Below are 20968 nucleotides of genomic sequence, written 5' to 3'. Positions count from 1 at the left end.
GAACCCGAAAAATACCCCTGTACCCCAAAACCCAAACCTAGCCCGAACCCTTAAAATACCCCTGTACCCGAAAACCTAAACCTACCGCTGAACCGTAAAAATACTCCTATACCCCAAAATCCAAACCTAGCCCTGAACCCTAAAAATACCCCTGTACCCCAAAACCCATACCTATCCCTAAACCCTAAAACTACCCCTGTACCCCATAACCCAAACCTAGCCCTGAACCCCAAAAATACCCCTGTACCCCAAAACCCAAACCTAGCCCTGAACCATAAAAATAACCCTGTTCCCCAAAACCCACACCTAGCCCTGAACCCTAAAATACCCCTGTACCCCAAAACCCAAACCTAGCCCTGAACCCTTAAAATACCCCTGTACCCGAAAACCCAAACCTACAGCTGAACCCTAAAAATACTCCTATATCCCAAAATCCAAACCTAGCCCTGAACCCTAAAAATACTCCTGTACCCCAAAACCCAAACCTACCCCTGAACCCTAAAATACCCATGTACCCCAAAACCCAAACCTAGCCCGGAACCCTTAAAATACCCCTGTACCCCAAAACCCAAACCTAGCCCGGAATCCTTAAAATACCCCTGTACCCCAAAACCCAAACCTAGCCCTGAACCCTTAAAATACCCCTGTATCCCAAAACCCAAACCTACCTCTGAACCCCAAAAATACCCCTGTACCCCAAAACCCAAACCTAGCCCTGAACCATAAAAATAACCCTGTTCCCCAAAACCCAAACCTACCCCTGAACTTTAAAATACCCCTGTACCCCAAAACCCAAACCTAGCCCTGAACCCTTAAAATACTCCTGTACCCCAAAACCCAAACCTACTGCTGAACCCTAAAAATACTCCTATACCCCGAAATCCAAAACTAGCCCTGAACCCTAAAAATACCCCTGTACCCCAAAACCCATACCTATCCCTAAACCCTAAAACTACCCCTGTACCCCATAACCCAAAACTATATCTGAACCCTTAAAATACCCAAACACCCCAAAACATATACCTCAGTACCCCAAAACATATAACCCTATACCCATACTTACCTTATCCAAACATTAAAAAAGCATGCTTTTACCATTTATGCATTTACAACGAATTTCGTTGTAAATGTATGCTTGGTAAAAGCATATAAAATGTAATGCCATGTGTTATAATGGCATTGCGGAGTCCTGGTACTTTCGTAATGAAAGTATGCGGAGTGATGGTATGCGGAAAGAAAGTTGTGGAATAATGGGTGTTTACCTTCCCCCGGTAAGTACATTGGTGGCACGGCGGCCCACATCTCCAGCAACATACTCGTATTTTTTCACCACCGATTTGAAAAATGCACAGGTCTCTCTCATTGATGGCCAGCACCGACATACACTTTTAGACACACCTCCCGCCACAAGTTCTAGAATTGCGAACTTTAGAGCTGGGGAGCTACGTTCGAATCTCGGCATCAGCTCAACATCCTGTGATTCCAGGCAAATTGCTTTGTCTCCCCGTGCCTACCACAAATGATGGTGTTTTTCTGTAATGTAAATTGTGCTCATGCCATGTTGTCGAGTTAGCGCTATATAATATTGCAAGGAAAAATAAAGTAGGCAAACTCGAGTTCACACACTACTGAACGCGCACTCTTAAGTGCATCAGCAGTGCACTGTGAATCGGAGCGTTTCACAGGCCTGTCACAGATAAGAAATGCTATCAAAACGAAATCCTACAAAACAATATACTACTGGCCGGCAGCAATTCATACCCGGACAACGTCGGGACAGGCTGCTAGTATATATATACAACAAAATAAGTGGAGGAGGGTCTAAGGGGAATCAATATTTATATACCTGACGGACAGTCTACACCCCCATATACTATGTAGAAACACACATACATGACTGTCAGCGGTCTGTATTGTAAACAAAGGTAGGTTAAAGAAACTATGTGTCTGAAATAATGTAAGTGTCACCATGTACAGGAAATTAATCCCATCAGCCCACCCATATGGCGGAGCATCATCATCTTGGACTTTTATGGATATTCGTATAGATAGGGACACACACCTATTGAGATAGTGTGTTATTCTCCACTTCTCCGAGACCACCAGCGATGGATCCAGCCATAAAATGACAAAAGAGGGGTGAAATGGTGTGAGATATTAATTGCAGTGAGGAAAATGTGTAAACAAAAAAAAGTGTATAATTTAGAATTGGCTACGATGACAACAAGGAGTAATTTTAATAGAGAACAATCATGGTGTCAATATTAAAACGAAAGTGTATGACAGTTTGACATAATAACTGCCAGAAATAGATGGTATAGTGGTCAACATGTTTCTGCCATTTTACAGGGACATTCCCGTCTGGCTTTCATCAGGACCTAATATTACACTACTGCAAAAAGAAACTGCAAAGCAAAACAAAGTATTTACACCAAAACAAATGATACCGGGTATAATGTTGAACGCGGAGTATCTCCTGCGTCTCTTTATCCGGTTCAGAATTCTATTAGATTCTTTCCTGAAAGAAATACAGGCGAAGAAACATACATGTAACAGACACATAGAACACATATTTCTAACCTAATGTAGGATGTTGCTCACAAGTCAACCTTCAAAAGATAGTATTGTATTTATAATCAACTTTATATCACTCACCCAATGATTCTTGGGAGTAAACCTCACCTCTCCTGGCCACTGCTCAGGAAATGGAGGCCCCGCTCTAAATCAGTGAGAAAATGTGTAAAATAACAATTCAATGGTAGTATTGATTCTCTCTCAAAGTGATACCAAACACATTGATTCACTATATTTACAAAAATGTGATAGAACCTTGGTATTCAGTTCTGAAACAGTACAGACAGCGGTATCTACTGTTGCCCACATACAACGGCGGCAGTGCATGGTGATATTGTTAAAACAAATTAACAGAAGGGCACCCATCCTATCAAAATGAACTGGCAAATAGCAGTCCTAATGCGTTAAAAGTCATGTTAACTTGACAAAACAGTTCTGCAGCGCAAGGCCCCTTTAAAAATAATGAGGTTCGCTGTATGCTTTATTGATTCTATGAGGCCTCAGAGACGCGTTTCGGCAGTAATTGCCTTTGTCAATCTATAAAGTGCATTTGCATAAAGTTCTTGCGTAAAAAGTTCATTTTTGTAAAAATTAAAAAAGCACTCCTCGTGCTTTCACATCCCATCCTGGCGTCATAGTAAACGTAATCCATGGCTGGGCAAAGAGTGCTTTCAGTGCTAAATAGTTAATTGTGCAAAGACGCTGGCAGTTCTTTTTTTAAAACAGTGCAACAAATCTCTCTCTGTGTCTTTACTCTCCGTCAAGGGTTGCCACTCACCCTCGACTTCCCTGCTTTCCGCAGAACCCTGCTCCTTAGTCCCAAGAAAGTCCTGGCAGGCAGAAGACAGGCTTTGATTCGAAGTGTAAAATGTCATTATTTTGGTGTTCTATATAGCACTAACTTGACCCGAAAGTTTCAAGTATCAGAGCAGTTTACATAAGCATAAGTTGCATTACACAAGTACACATTTATTTTTGTTAGGCATTGGGAGATTAAGTGATTTGCCCAGAATCACAGGATGTTAAGCGTCATTGCCGAGACTCGAGCCTGGTTCTAGAGATTTGAGATCTACCGCCCGTGCCGTTAGGCCACATCCTCCCACCTCATCCCCACATCCTCTTCTCTCATAAATATATATATGAACTCACTTCCTCGTTAAGAAGATAGGAGTACTCTGCTGACACTTCAAGGTCATGGTACGTCGGAATACCAGCTCGGCTGATTCCTGCCCTCTCACTACAAGGGATATCCTGCTCTACACCCAGACAGATAGCTTGATGACACATGTCCATAGCTAATGTTGAATTAGGTCACCCAGCAGTGATTCTTAGCAAATCAGCCATCCTAGGCCAACTAGGTTAGGGAGTGTTAGGTAGGAACACACTACATATAGGCCAGTGTATATTCATTGTTTCAGATCGATTAAGGAGCTATTCATTATCTCCACCCTCCTTTTATTGCTAATTATGGTGATATGTTTTTTTTCTATTACTAATTGCAGAGCGCGTATTTTACTCAAGAATCTCACTGCTTCAATAAATATTGAAACCGCAGGTTGTGTATTTCATAAATATTTTCTTTGGGTATGCATGAGAGTCTAACTGAAAAGGTTCTAGATCTGTTAACATGATTTCCTAGGGGGATCAGGGTTGTCATGTTCTGAGGTTGCACTCACATTTGTTACCCTGTAAGGTTAGTAGTTGGATCGTGCATTGTGACTTAGCAGGACTACAGACCAACATATCTCAAGGGTGTGCACGGAATCCGTCTGTCGCAATCCTTTTGTTTATGTTGTCCCACTAATGCACAGTTTTGCCAACAGAGGTGGAAACCGAATGACATGGTCCCACCAATGTTAGAGTTTGGGCTCCTACTTAATGGATCGCCTGACTTGTTTTCTTTTGAATACCCAAACAACCCTACACATCTTTTCAAACTGAGACTACTGAGGTAGTCGGGAAAATCCTCCTCAGGTGAGTAGGGTTCCCCTATGTATTGACAATAGATTGTTCAAACTTGAACCTTTCAAAGGATTGTCCCATAGTTGTACCCTCTCTAATATCCACATACTCTGATGGTCGAACAAGCAGCAGTAAATATAGCTGAAAACTGCAGAAATGCTGTTACTAATATGCTACAACAAAATGTCTCGGACTGATGGTTGGCGAAGTTATCTTTGTGATTGAGGATCACGAGGCATTTAGGACAGAGGTGTTCTATTCGTTGGTTAAATTCCTAGCAGCTAGAGATTGTTCCACACTTACAGTGCAAATAATGTTCCACAGAACTACACAGCTTACAAAGATTGAGAAATACCACTAACATACCAAGAGCCCCAAAATTGGTTTAATGGCACCCTACCACACACTATAGAAGATGTTAAACTTGGACTTCTCAGCCATAAGGGAGCAACATTGCCAATCTTAGCCAGCTACACACCACATCAAAATACTGCTAATTTAACAGCAGCGCAAATGCGACCACTACACAACATTTTAGTCAGAATATATAGAAGCCTAGCACAGTTCTTAAGTGATCAATTAAGTGATCAATTACTTTAAGTCCTGTGAAGCTGCACAACCACAATTGGCTACACCACATTACAGCCCACAAACAAAAATTCAGTAATGGGGAAAATTCCCATCAGGTGAGAGGAAATTCAGTTCTGTATTGCACAAAAAACAAGCCACCTTAAAGCAGTGTTTCTCAAAAAGGGACAGCAAGAAAAACACAGGATTCTTATCATATGCTTGCTAATGGGGATGGTTCCCCTGTAGAAGACTGCGCCACTTGGGGCAGAGTCTTCATTGTAGTATATACCAGATTGCATGGTGCACCTTCGTTAGATGTTTTACCAGTAGTGTTAAAACAGATACAAAATCAGTACTGGGCCCCACCAGCCCTGGGCTTGGAGATTAAACTAATGGGCAATTTTGCTGCAGAGTACGCCATCATGTTAAGTAACATTCGAGGAGAAGCAGCAGCACTGGCTATACGCCAACACCTGGGAAATTTGCCTCTGGGACAGCAGAAGGGAAAATTACCAAAAGTTATTAAAGAAATTTATGTAACAGCAGGGCGAGATAATATGGGTGCCAGACCTAGTAAACCACAAATTAGGAATGCTTCTGAAAAGAATAACCCAAAGCCAGCATTGACTCTTCAACTAAAAAAAGTGGGATAAAAATAAAAATAAAGAAAAGCCTAAGTCACGGGGTGGGTCTCCTTAACAGGAAGCTACTGAAAATTGCTACAATCTTTGTAACTGTGAAACTAATAAAACACCTCACAGGTATCGGGATAGTGGGTACACGTTCATCTCGTTACTTTCAGGAACCATCAGAAATAGGCTCAGAGAAGGTGGACATCAGAGCACAGATCAAATGAGCACATGAAACTGAAGAAGGACTGATAATTCTCATCTGACTACATCGTAAAAAAAGGAAGACAAACCCAAACAGTCCAAGTTTCAACTCAAAAAGAAGAACGTGGCAGGCATCAGAGTGAAGCATCCCACGTATTTGAGGTCACTGCTTCTGCACTGGGAATGGGCTCTGACCATGCTGGACAGCATGGCAGAAGTCACAATAGTTCACCAGAACCTGATGGATTGTCTGGCGGCAGTAGCATTGAGTTACTAAATGCAGGTGGAAACACCTGATACAAGAGTGAGCGTTTCACATCGTTTATGCGAGATGGAGCGGTTATACAACGCCCAATAAAGGTTCTCTGTTGAGAGAACTTTTCAGTCAGCTACGAAATTCTCTCGGCAGAAAAGGATTGGCCACCAGAATATGTCATAGACTGGTTAATGGAAGACACTGTAATTTTACCTTTTTCAAACCTCATCCCAGAATCCGTAAAACATTCATATGCTGGCTCCTTCATTATACTGCAACCATGTGATCTGGGATGATGGTTTCCCGTATCACATAATACTAGTGAGATCAACCCCACAGTCCTAAAGACAGTAGTTCATCAAGAATGATACCAAAAAGCAAGTTAGAGAAATTCTCAAACAACTTGAATACCAAGGTGTAACAGAACGTTGCACCTCTTCTTTGAATAATCTATTTTTTCCATTAATTAAACCAGGCCATTCTTATTGTCTAGTATTAGATTATGTACATTTAGACATAGCTACATGCACAGTTGCAGTTCAATACACGCACAGAGCAGCACTAATGAACAATATAGTGCGTAAAAAATACAAAACAACACTAGGTTTCCAGAATGTATTTTTCTGCCAAAATATATTGCCTGAAAGCAGGTATATGAGAAGCTGCAGTGCTTTAGGTTCTCAGTGACACTTCTGGCATTTACCCCAGGGGTATGGGAACAGCCCTGATTGGTTTCAGCCCGGGTTACAGATCTTATACAACTATTTGATGATGAGGCATTGTCCTATGTTGACGTCACTTGAAAGAGTAGATAGCATAGTTCTAGGATTTGCTCACATGCGCTATACATTTAACTTCAAAGAATCAAAGATTGCCCATTTCAAAGTCCTGTTTCTGGGATGCAAATTGTCAAGTGAGGGCAAAAGCCTTGGCACACACTACTTAGAGAAGTGTATGCTTTTACACCCGCCAAACACATTGAAGAAACTGCAATCCATGTTGGAAATTGTGGCAGAGCTTACATTTCAGATTAAACCTTTTTGCGACTTGCTTTCTCCAGACTTCTCAAGGACACATTAGACAACTGAAAAAACCACAGATTTTAAATTCAGTGCAAGCTGACGTGCTAGCTTCAAAACACTTAAACACATGTGAAAACAGCACAAACCTGGTGATCCAAATAATTACGGGGTCATCTGGGTACACCTATATTACATTCAATGAAGGTAACACAGTAACTGCATATGCCTGAATGGGTTTTGCACGGACAGAAAAAATACTGACGGTGATGCAGACTGCTGTGGTGAGAGAGCATTGGCTCGGGGATACAAATAATTGTCACCTCAGCTCAAGCCTTAGGGGCTGTGACAAAGGCCAGCATACCGAATACACAGGCCTTATATCCATATTGGATACAATGTGCCAACTCTCTCACTGCAACAGATGTAGATTACGTCTTTAACTGTACACTACAAACACAAGCATCCTGCAGAATAAACATGAATATCCTCTACCTAATACAGTGTTGCCTCTCGATCAGTATGATTACATAATTTGTACTGATGACTTTGCCCAGCCTGCCATAGGGACAAATCAACAATATTCAGCAGCACACACTTCTGTAAAATGGTGCATGCGAGAATAACTTCCTAAAAAAAAAACTACACACAGTCACTAGGTGACTGCACTGGGCAGCTGGCAGAACTCAGAGCTTTGATTCTGGCCCTGGGGAATACTAGTCCTGGATTCCCCACATTAATAATGTGTGATTCGCATTATTGTGTTCAACAATACAATGAATACTTCCAGTACTGGGTTTAGAACAGATTCAGAGATTCCAAATGGTACACTATAAAGCATAAAGTTCTTTGGGGACAGGTGGCTAAGCTGAAAGCATGCTTGCCACAGACTCATGTATTTACACTTTGGGTCACCAATGATTAGGCGTACACATTGAGGGAAATTGAATGGCTGTTGAAGCCACAAAAGCAACAGTGCAAACTGTTGAAGTAGCTGCAATAACTATGAGAAAAGATCGAGACATTATAGCAGCTGTCAATGCAGTACGTGACTGCACACATCTGCCAAAAGGTTTTCCCATTAAGTACTCCTATCAGTTAAGTGCGCAAAACATACCATTTATCACTCTTCCCGGAGTGGGGGATACGGTAATATCAAACTCAGATCACAAATTACGCATGATCCTAGCAGCACATGGGGTCTTCGCATCTGCACATGCAGGGGTGGTGGTTACAATTTAATTATTGAAGCAACGCCAGGTCTTTACAAACAGGCTAGGGACTTTGTCCTTAAATGTGACATCTGCAGGCAGATGAAGGGTTCCACCTTAGCACGCCTACCAAAGACAACTTTATTAATTTCAAACAAGCCTCTCGCATGCATTTATCTGGACTGCTGCGGCCACTTACAATCAGATGAGGCTTATAGATACATCTCGGTTGCAGTGAATTACTGCTCTTGATTCCTATGGGTGATCATCTGATGCCTGTATTTTTTCCCATACTATCCTGAGGTAAATTTAGTTGTGGAGAGGAAAAACCGGGACGTAAAGCAGTCTTTAACAACAAGGGTATTAGACTCAGATCTCAGTTGAGTCCATCACCTGTTTGGGGTCCAAAGAGCACTTGCCAATCTGAGGTGAAAATCCCTGGGTGGTTAGACTCCCTATGAAATCCTGTTTGGGGTTAAGATGTAGGTGCCAGACCTCGAAGTTCTCGGCACAGTGGCGGCAGAAACGCCTTTTGAAATGAATGAACGTTTGGATGATTATGATCATTAAAATCAGAAGAGCACTCTGCTGACAGTTCGAGATCGTGGTATGTCGGAATTCCAAATCAGCTGATTACTGTTCTCCACAAGAGGGATTTCTCCCCTAGATGGACATCCTGGTGACATTTGTCCACAGATATTGGGGAGTTAGGTCACCCAGCAGGGATTCCTGGCAGATCACCCACCATAGGCTAAACTAGGTTAGGGAGGGTTAGATAGGAGCACACTACATTACACTACATATATGTCAGCATATATTCATTGTTCCAGCAGGATGATGAAACTATTCATTTTCTACACTGTTCTTGTATTGATAATTATGGTGATATTTTTCTTTCTATAGCTAATTGCAAGGCACGTATTTTACTCAAGAATCTTACTGCTGCAATAAATATTGAATCCGCAGGTTGTGTATTGTTTGAGTATTTTCTCTGGGTATGCATGAGAGTCTAAACAAAAAGGTTCTATATCTGTTACCACGGTTTCCTTGGGGGATCAGGGTTTTCATGATCTGAGGTTGCACGCACATTTGTTATCCTGTAATTAGGAGTTCCGCTGGTGCACTGTGAGTTAGCAGGAGTACAGGCCAACATATCCTGAGGGTGTGAATAGGAATCAATCTGGCACAATACTGACTTTTATGTTGTCGCACAGTTTTACCGACGGAGAAACAAGCCATACGACACAGCAGGATTTTTTTATTATGAAAAGGATTTAGGAAACAATTCCCTGCAAGAGTGAAATATGCAGAAGTGTTGAGGTTGATACTTATGCAAGAATCTGTGCTACCTGCTTTAATCTCTCACTTGCATGGCAGTAGGGCATAATGGAGTACAAAGAGCAGAATATTTTATTGCCATTTCCGTAGCACACATCCCATTGGTCTTGGCACTTTGGGCAGCAGAAGGGCACCACTGTGGTGCATTTCCTTGTTTTAGACTGCAAATTAGCAAGCAAGTCTTTACTCTTTTTCCATGGACTGCACACATTTTTATGATAATAGCCTTCAAGTGAGTGCATATATAGATGGCTTTATTAATGAATGAGTGCATTGAAAGCCAAAGAGAATGTCTACATTAAAGTCTGCTTGATTGAATGAATGGGTGAGTGGGTGCAAGTATGAATCTTCAGTCCATGCATTCAGGCAGTCTCCCTTTTGACAATCAATGAACTCACCCTTTGTCACATTGATCTCCACACCCATACATACAAACATAAAAATTCACCTACCAATGCAGAAGTACTTCCACATCTTAAAAGCCAGTCATATTGGCTTTGCAAGTGTTTGTTTTATTTACTGTGTCATGATGACAGATCATTCTCAGGTAGGTAACCCAAGACCAGGGCCGGCACACCATGATGGCAGCAAGCAAGGTGAGCCTGGTGGCTCACGTGGTGGTGGTGTGCCAATGTATTTTGTCTTGGTTTAATAGCTGCATGGCTAGATGTGCAGATGGACCTGAAGTAGTGGATATAGTGTGTGGAGAAAGAGGAAGCAGTGCAGGGTAAGGTGGAGGCAGGGGCGTAACTAGACCCAAACTTCAGATGGTTAAAACGTCAAATATTAAAAGGTGGAGCAACTTTCAAAATCAGAAAAAACTACTTTATTGGGCTCCCTCCACTATTATGGTGCACTGCATAATTAGAGGAACCATTTTTAGGTCTCGCCTACAGCTCTTGTGCTGCAGGATGATCTGCTGTATGTACTTTGTGGTCTCTTGAGTATTGCCGCAGGACTTGTCTGCTCTTGCTTTTTACTGTCTAGTTAGGGACTTTTATTTCTTTTTACCAACTGCTCTTCACAGCTGCGAACGTTTGTTTCACTTTCTGCTCAGGAACTATAAACAGCCCTTCACACAGCACGGGCTGGTATCAAGGTGGCTGAGTTTCCTCTGCTGTTTGCTGACCTGCTCGCTCTCGGACTCCGCTGGTTCCCTCTTGTTATTTGTCGTGTGTGAGAATGCTTGTTTTTATATAGGTTTCGTTGTGCACACTATTTTATTTCTTGTTTGCCTCAGCTTGTGTATCAGCACAGCATCCGCTTCACAGACACTGTGCTTCATGTATCGGTCAGCATTTGAATCGCAGGTTTAAGGCCATTTGCCTTTAAATGGCGTACTTATTTTTGTTTTCACTGTTGCTTCTTGTTTTCTGCTTGCGGCAGCCTGCTTGCCATGTGCGGTCTCTCCCTTAACGATTCGGTAAAATTACTGAATCTGTATTTAGAGATGCCCTACATCTCAGTATCCAAATACCGGTCGGTAACAGCCGAAACTCTATATTTTCGGCTGTTACCGACCGGTCTTTGGATACCTACATCTAGCCCTTGGACATGAGAGGAGTTTTTCCTTCGAAGGCAGGGGGTCTCACGACCCCCCGGCCGTATTTATTAAAATATGAAAACAAATTAAAATTGTTGAAATAAAAAAATATTTACACATTCATTATTATGCAAAATTCTGACATTAGATTTACAATGTAGACAGGTATCAAAGAGCTAATCTTAACAAATGTCTAATACAGCGTGTTTCCTAACTGAATCTAACATCCTAAATATTAATTTTGCATACCTAACATTATGGGCCTACGGCAAGGTCGCTATCCGGTGTCAGATCCCTATTACCTATCTACGCCCTCATGTATAAGTGCGCATGTGCAGAGGGCCTGTTTACCAGGAGGGTACTTCTCTCCCCCTCCCGGTTACTCCGTACGCTCCATGAACTCCATTAATCAAAAGGGGGCCCTTTCACTCTGCGCCGTTTAGTGACGTCATAGTATACGTGCGGGGTGGCTACCCAGCCCAAGGAAAGCGTGACTCCCTCCCCCGCACCCATCCAACCAAGCGGATATCCGGCCCCTTGATGACACGGCGAGGGGGCACGCCCCACCACCGTTGATGCAGGGGAAGGGGAGGCCTGCGCCCTGCCATACGTGCGAGGGGGCCGAGCGGCCCCCTTTTTCCATATAGTCAGGGACTACCGACCACCCCCACCCTTTCTTGCACACCAACAGCATCATTCCTTAAAACAATTAGACATGAGATGAGTTTTTCTTTGGAAGGCAGGGGGTTTCACGACCCACCGGCCGTATTTATTAAAATATGAAAACAAATTAAAATTGTTGAAATAAAACAATATTTACACATTCCATATTATGCAAAATTCTGACATTAGATTTACAATGTAGACAGGTATCAAAGGGCTAACCTTAACAAATGTCTAATACAGCGTGTTTCCTAACCAAATCTAACATCCTAAATATTAATTTTGCATACCTAACATTATGGGCCTACGGCAAGGTCGCTATCCGGTGTCAGATCCCTATTACCTAGCTACGCCCTCACGTATGAGTGCGCATGCGCAGAGGGCCCGTTTACCGGGAGGGTACTTCCCTCCCCCTCCCGGTTACCCCGTACGCTCCATGAACTCCATTAATCAAAAGGTGGGCCCTTTCACTCTGCACCGTTTAGTGACGTCATGGTGTACGTGCGGGGTGGCTACCCAGTCCAAGGAAAGCGTGACTCCCTCCCCCGCACCCATCCAACCAAGCAGATATCCGGCCCCTGGAGTTCTAGGAGAGACCATTGGCCCCTCACCCTGGTGACCCCATTCAAGAATGGTGACGCCCCTTAAGGACCTTAAATTGACTGCTCACCGATTATGACCTTACCGCCACAGGCCAGCATAGTTGACCGACTATCTGACTCCACCTAAACCTCCTACCCTGAAAGGTCATGCCTACCTGGAGAAACCTCCCAGCCATGCCCAAATATTCTTTGCCAACAATTCGTTGCCCTCCCTAGTCAGGTGAACCCCATCCTGTACATAAAATTGTTACCCCCAGATGCACCCATGTGGAATATTCTGCAAGTGAGGTGATCAAATAACTTTTCTATCTTGTTGTTGATCCTCTTTACCGAGTGATTCAATGCCTTGATAGATTTCCCCCCCCTCCATTGCAGCCTAGGAATCAACAGAGACCACACTATGGTGCAGCCTGGGCATACTTTTGATAGCCAACCCGCTACTTGAATGATCTCTTCCATCAGCACCCTCCTGCCCAATTTGACCAAATCGTTGCCACCCACGTGCACAATAATCACTGAGGGTGGTGGGGTGTGTCTGTCCAGCAATTCAGTAAAGAAACCCCTAAACTGGCTGAGGCAAAGCCCCCCGACCATGAAAGGAAACCTTAAAACCTCCCTGTTCCGCCCTCTGTCTAAAGTCACCTGAAAAGAAAACCGGTTTAGCGCGCTTAACGTTCGAGTGACCAACCACCCACACTACTTGAGTCTCATTCCTGTGTTCTTGAGTCCATTGTGATGAGGATGTTTGATGATGCTGTTCCGTTGAAAGTTTCCGCCCTGCATGACAGGCCCAAGAAACTGAAATATAAACAAACAACACGACAGGTGTCAGCGTAACCTATTCGCTACCTTACAACATGTGCAGCCACACATAACGTTTATAACAGTCAGAAGACCATCTCCCAATCCTCTTTACACTGTTGGCATGGAACCCTCTCGCCGTTGCTTCAGTGGCCGCCCCTATTCTGAAAGAATGCGTCCCGAAATCCTTCGTATTTAAACCAGCATTGCTAATTGCCATTGCAAAAACTCTTTGGAACTGGAAACTTGTCAATGGGATACTGTCTGCATGCATTAACAGTGCCCCCTCTGCTACGCCTACTCGTTGCTCGAGAAAGGACTTAACCTGGAACACAGGGCAACAAGGATTATTCCAAGCCCGGTGCAGTACCAAACTATCTCCCCAAGCCTCCTGGTCTGTTTTTTATTTACGTATGGTAATCAACAGCGTGCCCTCCACTATTTTTGTGTGTTTGCGCCGGAGACCCCCTAGTATGTCCAGCTTGCTGCTAGCCACCAGTTCGCTTACCCGCAATGCCCCATAGAAGGCCAATAAAAAGGCGGCTCTGAATAATAGTATCTCCCATGAGGAGCTACAAGTGTGAGGCAAGATATCCAATAGTGCCGCTAGCCTTTCTAAACCTATTGGTTGTCTGGAATCAGTGGTAGTTGCTTGCAGGCGTCGCCACCCCCTCAGCGCTTTTCGCACTATGAAACTGTCTGTGGGATCCCTTGCCCCTTTCAGCTGTGGAAAGAAGGACACAGCCGCTTTGTGTCTGCTAGCTGTGGCTGCTGAGCGCCCTTCCTTATGTAATGTGTCCATGTACTGGGTAAAGTCCCCCCCTGGTCCCATTTCTCCTCCCAGTCCTGACCCAAAAAGGAGCAATAAGAAACAAACGCACCTACGTAAGCCGTCCTGGTCCTGGGGGCTAGGCTATCTTAAAGCGAGAGAGTGCGTCAGCTGCGTTATTCAAAACTCCTGTAAGGTGTTTGGCCCTAAACTGCACATTCAATTGCATGCACCTGAGCACAATCTCTTGCAGGAGGCGGAGTATAAACTTACACCGTGCCGCCTGCTGATTGATACACTCAACTACGGTCATATTATCAGACCAGAAGATCACAGATTGATTAGACATAAATTCCGGCCAGACTGTTAGGGCAACCCATATTGGAAATAGCTCCAAAAAAACCATGTTCGCTGTCAAGCCACTTTCTTCCCACCAGGCTGGCCATTCTTGTGCCACCCAATTGTTCCCAAGTATGGCGCCAAACCCTACACTGCCCGCCGCATCGGTCTATAGATCTAATTCGGCCGACGTAGTAGGGGGGCCGCACCACACTACCCTGCCATTTAAATCCTCCAGGAATGCCATCCATATACGCATATCCTGGCGAACCTCAGCCAACAGTCTCGTGTGATGATGTTTCTCCCGCAGGAACTTCATGGCCTGCGAGATTAAGCGGGAGAAGGGGCGTGCCATGGGTATTACTCTTAGTGCAAAATTCAGCTGACCTGTTGTAGCTGCTGCAGCGTCACCTTCTCTTTTTCTAAACATTGTTGTAGGGCAGTTCTGAATTTCCTGATATTTTCATTGGGTAACCTGAAACAACCTTCCTCTTAGTCCAGCTCTATGCCTAGAAATTCTAAGGATGTTCCTGGCCCGACCGTTTTTCCAGGCGCTAGCGGGACCCCAAAAGCCCGCATGAGCACGCAAAATTCCTGCAATGCCCACGCACACTCCTGTGAGCCCACTGTGCCCAGAAAAAGAAAGTCATCCAAGTAATGCATGACATGACGGTGTCCTATTGATTGTCTAAAATCCCATTCCAAAAAGGAACTGAATGTTTCAAAGTAGGCACACGACACCGAGCAACCCATGGGCATACACATATCCATATAGATTTTGCCTTGAAAAGAAAAACCTAACAGGTGCTGATCTAGGGGATGCACTGGCAGCAGCCGAAAAGCTGATTCAATATCTGATTTAGCCATCAGGGCCCCTGGCCCAAGAGTCCTCAACATCTCAACTTCCTGATCAAAGGATGTATACTTAACGCTACAAATTTCCTCGTCGATGTCATCGTTTAAAGGTGCCCCACGAGGCGCTAAGAGGTTATGGATGAGTCTGTACTCACCCTTTTCTTTCTTTGGGACCACCCTGAGGGGTGAGCAGACAAAATTGGGTACTGGAATCTTAGTAAAGGGACCCGCTATTCTATCCAGGCGCAGTTCTTTCTCAATTTTTGTTGCCACTACTACTGGGTTGTGCCTCACTGACATTTGATTCCTACATTCTGGTGTCCCAGCATACCCCAACGCTGGAATCCTAAAGCCTTGTGAGAAACCTTCCTGCAGCAACCTTGCACAGGCATGGTCTGGATACCTGTTTAGCCAAGGGATCATAGCCATAACATCAATGGGTGAGTGAGAGACCTGCCGGCACCCCCCTTAGTCCTGTTTCCTTCCTCCCCTGTTTCCAGAACGTTCCCTTTTGAGCGACATGCTGTTTCAGGGTGGGAAGGGTGGCCACATATGTAACATGCGTGTTTGAACTTACAAGTACCCGCTGCCCTGGTGCATGTACCTTTGTTGAAATCCCAACACACCCCTTTTCGATCCCCACCACTGCCTCTGGCCTTACTAGCCGCGTCACCCCCCTGCGCTGGCTGAAAGGGCTGCTGGGGTTTGGATGGGTAGCCCCTGTTTCCACTCGGGCCCGCACTCGCTGTTTGCCCCCCTGTGAATTGGCCATACCATGAAATAGAATCAACCCTGTCCCAGGATAATGATTTGTCAAACTCCTTTGCTTTCCTGAATGCCATGTCATATTCTTTCCACTTATCCCCCCCATACTGATGATCACTGAAAGTTGTAATTCTACTCTGGTAACAAGCCATTTCAGTAAGTACATTTGGGGAACGCTCGGGCGTGATCGCCATAAGGACAGAAAAGGCTCTTATCCAATTAATCAGTGTCTCATCTACCCTGAATTTTGCCAATTGTGCCCGCCACTCACTAGGGAACATCCAATACTTCTGCGTCTTAGCATACTCCATTTCCCTGTTATCAACTAGCAGTGAAAATATATTAACATAGTTGCCGGCCCAAATCAACTCTTTCAATCCTTATGTAACATGCTGGGCTAGGTATTCTCTCCTGGAGGGTATTGTACCTGCCCATAGTAGCGGCAATGCCACCTTCTTACCACTTTCAGCGACTCGCGTTGGCTCAATACTCTTGTCTGTTCCTGCTTCGCTGCCTGAATCTGTCGTTTGAGGAGAAATAGGAGCGGTTGGCTCCCCGCCACCTGGCCAACAAGATCTTTGCTACCATTTTTTGTGCCTCTGCGGAGGGATCCTCTGAGGAGGGCAACAGCCCTCCAATGCCCATCCATGGGAGTACTGCCGCTATCTGTGCTGCCAGCTCAGGGGGCACCCGCCCAACCCCCGGCGGAGCACTAACTGGAGTGGGTGACCCCATGTCGGGTGCCGGTGTAGGAGCCGGGTTCACCACTGATGCCATTGGAATTACCGTTGGGACCACCAAGGGTGCTATGATTGGGGCTGGCTGTGGTGTGGCGGGAGCCGGCGACACCGGTAAACTTATCGGAGTTGGTGGAGAATATATGGGTGCTACAGGTGGTGTGGGCACTTTGTCTGGGACCATTCTAGGTGACCCCCCTACTACACGTGGCTTCGGGACCTGCCCATTACCCCTCTTGGCCCTGTTCCGCTTGGGCAAAGCTTCCAGTTCCCCCCTGGGTTGCGGGGGCACTATAACTCGCTTAGGTCTCCCCAAAGGCCCTGCCTGGTCTTCTAACCTCTGACTAAGCTCCGCCACATTGTTCCCTAACTGGTCCACTTTCCCCAGTCTCCTGTCCATGGCTGACATCCTGCGCATCATGCCCTGCAGCATATGTTCCATGCGGGAACGCTTTGCGCCACGCCCTCTAGACATTCCCCCCTTCGTTGCAACAGGGAACGACCTAACTCAATGCTGTACCAATGAGCACGTCGTGCTCTTATACCTGTAGAACGTAGGAGGCACACAGGCTGGCCGTGAGCACCACGCAACTGTGACCGCGACACACCAGCTCACCTTGGTGTTTGGGCGAGCGCACTCTAGCCCGGCGACCCGACAGACGCAGTGAAATGCAGGCCTGCCCGTGTCCTTGAATAGAACCGTCCACTGTGACACTCTCAGTCAGCATCGTCCGCAGTGACCCCGTATAATTGCCTTTTGCTTAATTATGTCACCCGCGTCTGCTGATCCTCCTTGCAGACAAATCGAGGCAGGTCCGATGCACCAGTGATTATCTCGGCGAACCTGTTCAAAACAAAGAGAAAGAAAATTATTCGGCCCTTTGCTGGAGGGGCACGGAGCGGGCCTGGAGAGTGCGGGGGCAAGAGGGTGCCTCCCGCGCTCTCCCGGCCTTTTAATCTATTGGCACGGCATGGGAGCAGACCAGTTCCCACTGTTACGCCCCCCCCGGCCTCCTCCTCGTTGACCCAGAAGCAATCCAGCTGCTTCCGGGCCAAACGTGGGAGCCGGCACCAATCGGTGGTGGAGCGCGACCGCCGCGTCATCAAGGCGCGCGAGGGGGCACGCCCCACCACCGTGGATGCAGGGGAAGGGGAGGCCTGCACCCCACCATACGTGCAAGGGGACCGAGTGGCCCCCCCTTTCCAGTTGAGCTGACGTTGAGACTCGAACAGCATGCCCTTCTCAGCACGTTTGATGCCATTTATTTATTTATTTATGACATTTGAAGTGCGAACCAATGCCCGTGGGCGTCTCGGCGCTACAGAATCTGCGAAGAGTTCTCCTGCTGCGGAAGTGAATTCCGGTGTTACTGGTTAAACAGCCAGGTCTTTAGCTGTTTAACCATTGCTGTATTTTAAATGTTTCCAGATGGAGTCATTTATAAGCTCAAATGCTGTGCAAGTCACATTGCAGGCCATCTCTCCCCATCCCCTCACCACTTTAATTTTCACCACCGCGTCCTGTTTCCTGCTCGTCCTGTGCTATCTCTCCCTACTCCTTCACCCTACACCTACCACCCGTCTGCGATCGCTGCTTGTATTTTCAGTGCTTTGCCCAATATCACAGGGCATCACCTTCATTTTCACATTGCCTCGTGTTTCCTGCTTGTGGCAGCTTGCTGGCCCTGTGCCGTCGCTCCCTACTCCTTCACCCCACCCTGACCACCCCTCCGAGATCGCTGCTTGTATTTTAAGTGATTTGCCCAAAATCACAGGACACCGCTTTCATTTTCACACCCACGTCTTCTTTCCTGCTCATGGCAGCCTGCTCGCCCAGTGCCATTTCAAAACTAATTGTAACCTAGATTGAACACTTATGCCCTTGACAATTTCTCAGCTGCTCTGGTTTTCAGTGTTTGGAAGACACCCTCTGGAGTGCGTGATTGAAAATGGTGTTGCTTGTAGTAAGACTTGTCTAAGAGGTGTGTGAGTTTTGAAAAAGTGCTTTAGACATGGTGAGACAGCAACGTTGTTCATGAGGGATTCTTGCTCATCAGCGGCTCAGTACCCTGAAACTCATGGACCGCACAATATGCTGCAATACTAAATCCTTATAAGGTCCCAAAGGCGAGACCTATTGCATTGCAAATGCTTATTCTGAATGGTATGTGACTAATTGTGGAACCCACTAACATTGGCGTGGGCTTAACATTTTTAACCAGAGGCAAGAGTTCTCTTCATGCAGTTTTAACAGATCTAATGGGACATTATGCACTTGCATACATTTTGGGGCGGTAGACTTAATAGATTTAAAATTTTGGGCTATAATTTCAGGGTCAATCAATGGCAAAATGTGTATCTCAAAACACACTCTGCATTGGTCTTTTACAAGTTATCTGGTTGCTCTCTTTTTAAATAGAGTTTGAGAAATTAGTACAGAATTGTGCGGCATAGGCGCATTTTCTTTAGTTATTGATCGGTTCGTGCTGCATTTCCCAAAACACACACAAAATACCTTTCATCCTTTTTACCAGGGCATGAAAACAGACAAGAGGTTGAAGCAGAACTACAAAGTAGTTATTAATTCCATGTCCCTTCGACTGTTTTATGAATCACATAAATTTCGCAAAAATGTTGATTATCTATGATGCCTTGGTTAATGTGTAAAAAACATAAGTGCCGGGGCTCAAGAACTTCAGAGGACTCCACTGCAGATGGCAAGTCCAATAGCTCCTGCCACTGCTGCTGAATACCAGTGCCAGCTCTACCTATTTACTAGATTTATTATTTTTAAATAAATGCTACTCTGATGAACTCTGATGAGAAAAAGACGCACACCGCCATCACGTGGTGTAATCCCATAAATATGTGCTGGTGTTTGAACTAATTTCCGGTGCGGAGCTCCAGCAAACACAGGTACAAATTAAACACTGACATGGATGCCACGTAAAGAGCAGTGGTAGGAGAAGCTATATCCGGCATGTCATTTGATAAACCTGACACTGCCCTTGTTACCTCTGATCTCTGAGAGCATAAAGGAAGTTGTGGTATTGGAAATCAAAAACACCTCCGTGATGAAGGGTGGGTCAAGGGATCAACAATATGATCAAATTGGTAGTTAATCTGTGCATGATGCCACTTCTACAGTCTAGTAAATTGACATCAATGACAATACGGCAACAATGCCCAATCCTGGACCTTGCCCATGGGTACTAGTACAGAAGAATGATAAGTAATAGTATCCTCAGTGAAAATATTTGAAAAGACAACCGTGGATCAAGATTAACTTCTACATACAGGCAAGTGTGCAGAATATTGACATGTTTTTAAAGATAAATTTGCAGATATTGAATATATGTCTAGGTTTAATTCCTCTGGGAGGTGAAGTGATCAAGAAATAGGAAATGTTGTAGGCAGAGCTCATTAGTGTATAACAAAGTAATTTAAAAAAGCATAACAGATAAATGAAGGGGCTTCGAACAAAGAGCAATGGGACTAAATCGGAAATAGTGAAAACATGATTTGGATAAACTGCAGTAACCATTGTGTGAGAAAAAGGGTGAGCTGTTGACATACTAATGTCTTTTGTATTGCAGGTTTTTATAGATAGGCCTTGCAGACCTAATCCCAACCCCGGTTGATTTAGAGGTAGAGATCTGGCTCCTCTGAGCAGGAAGCAGTTTATGGACAACATTAAATGCCAATACTTAGCATTGCCCATTTGAAGAGTTGCGCCTTCTGCTAACCCAGCACTCCCCCTCCCACCCCAGCCAAACACAGCTGAAAATCTAGTGTCTATCACTGATGGTCTCTGTCCTCCAGAATCCCTGCTCTTCTTCCGTCCTTCCCTTTGAGCAGTGAGCACATAGATAACTTAGCTGCTAGAGGGAGGCTCATGAGACGTCAAGTTTTGGACAATGACCAGCAGCTCTGCAGTCTTCCGCCTCCATTTGGCTCTTTCTGACCCTCCTTAGTTACTTTTTAACAGTATAGCATGGTTTCCACTCTCTTATCCACTGATTCTTCTCACTCTCACAACAAAACCTCATTTCCTCTCCTGACCTCCCCTGCTGACCATCATTTCTCCTTTTCCTCTCCACCCTTCCTGTTGGTCATATACCAAAGGTTAGT

This window comes from Lissotriton vulgaris, chromosome 5, assembly GCF_964263255.1.
Source record: "Lissotriton vulgaris chromosome 5, aLisVul1.2, whole genome shotgun sequence".
NCBI classification, from domain to species: Eukaryota; Metazoa; Chordata; class Amphibia; order Caudata; family Salamandridae; genus Lissotriton; species Lissotriton vulgaris.
Note: the sequence above shows the minus strand (reverse complement) of the source record.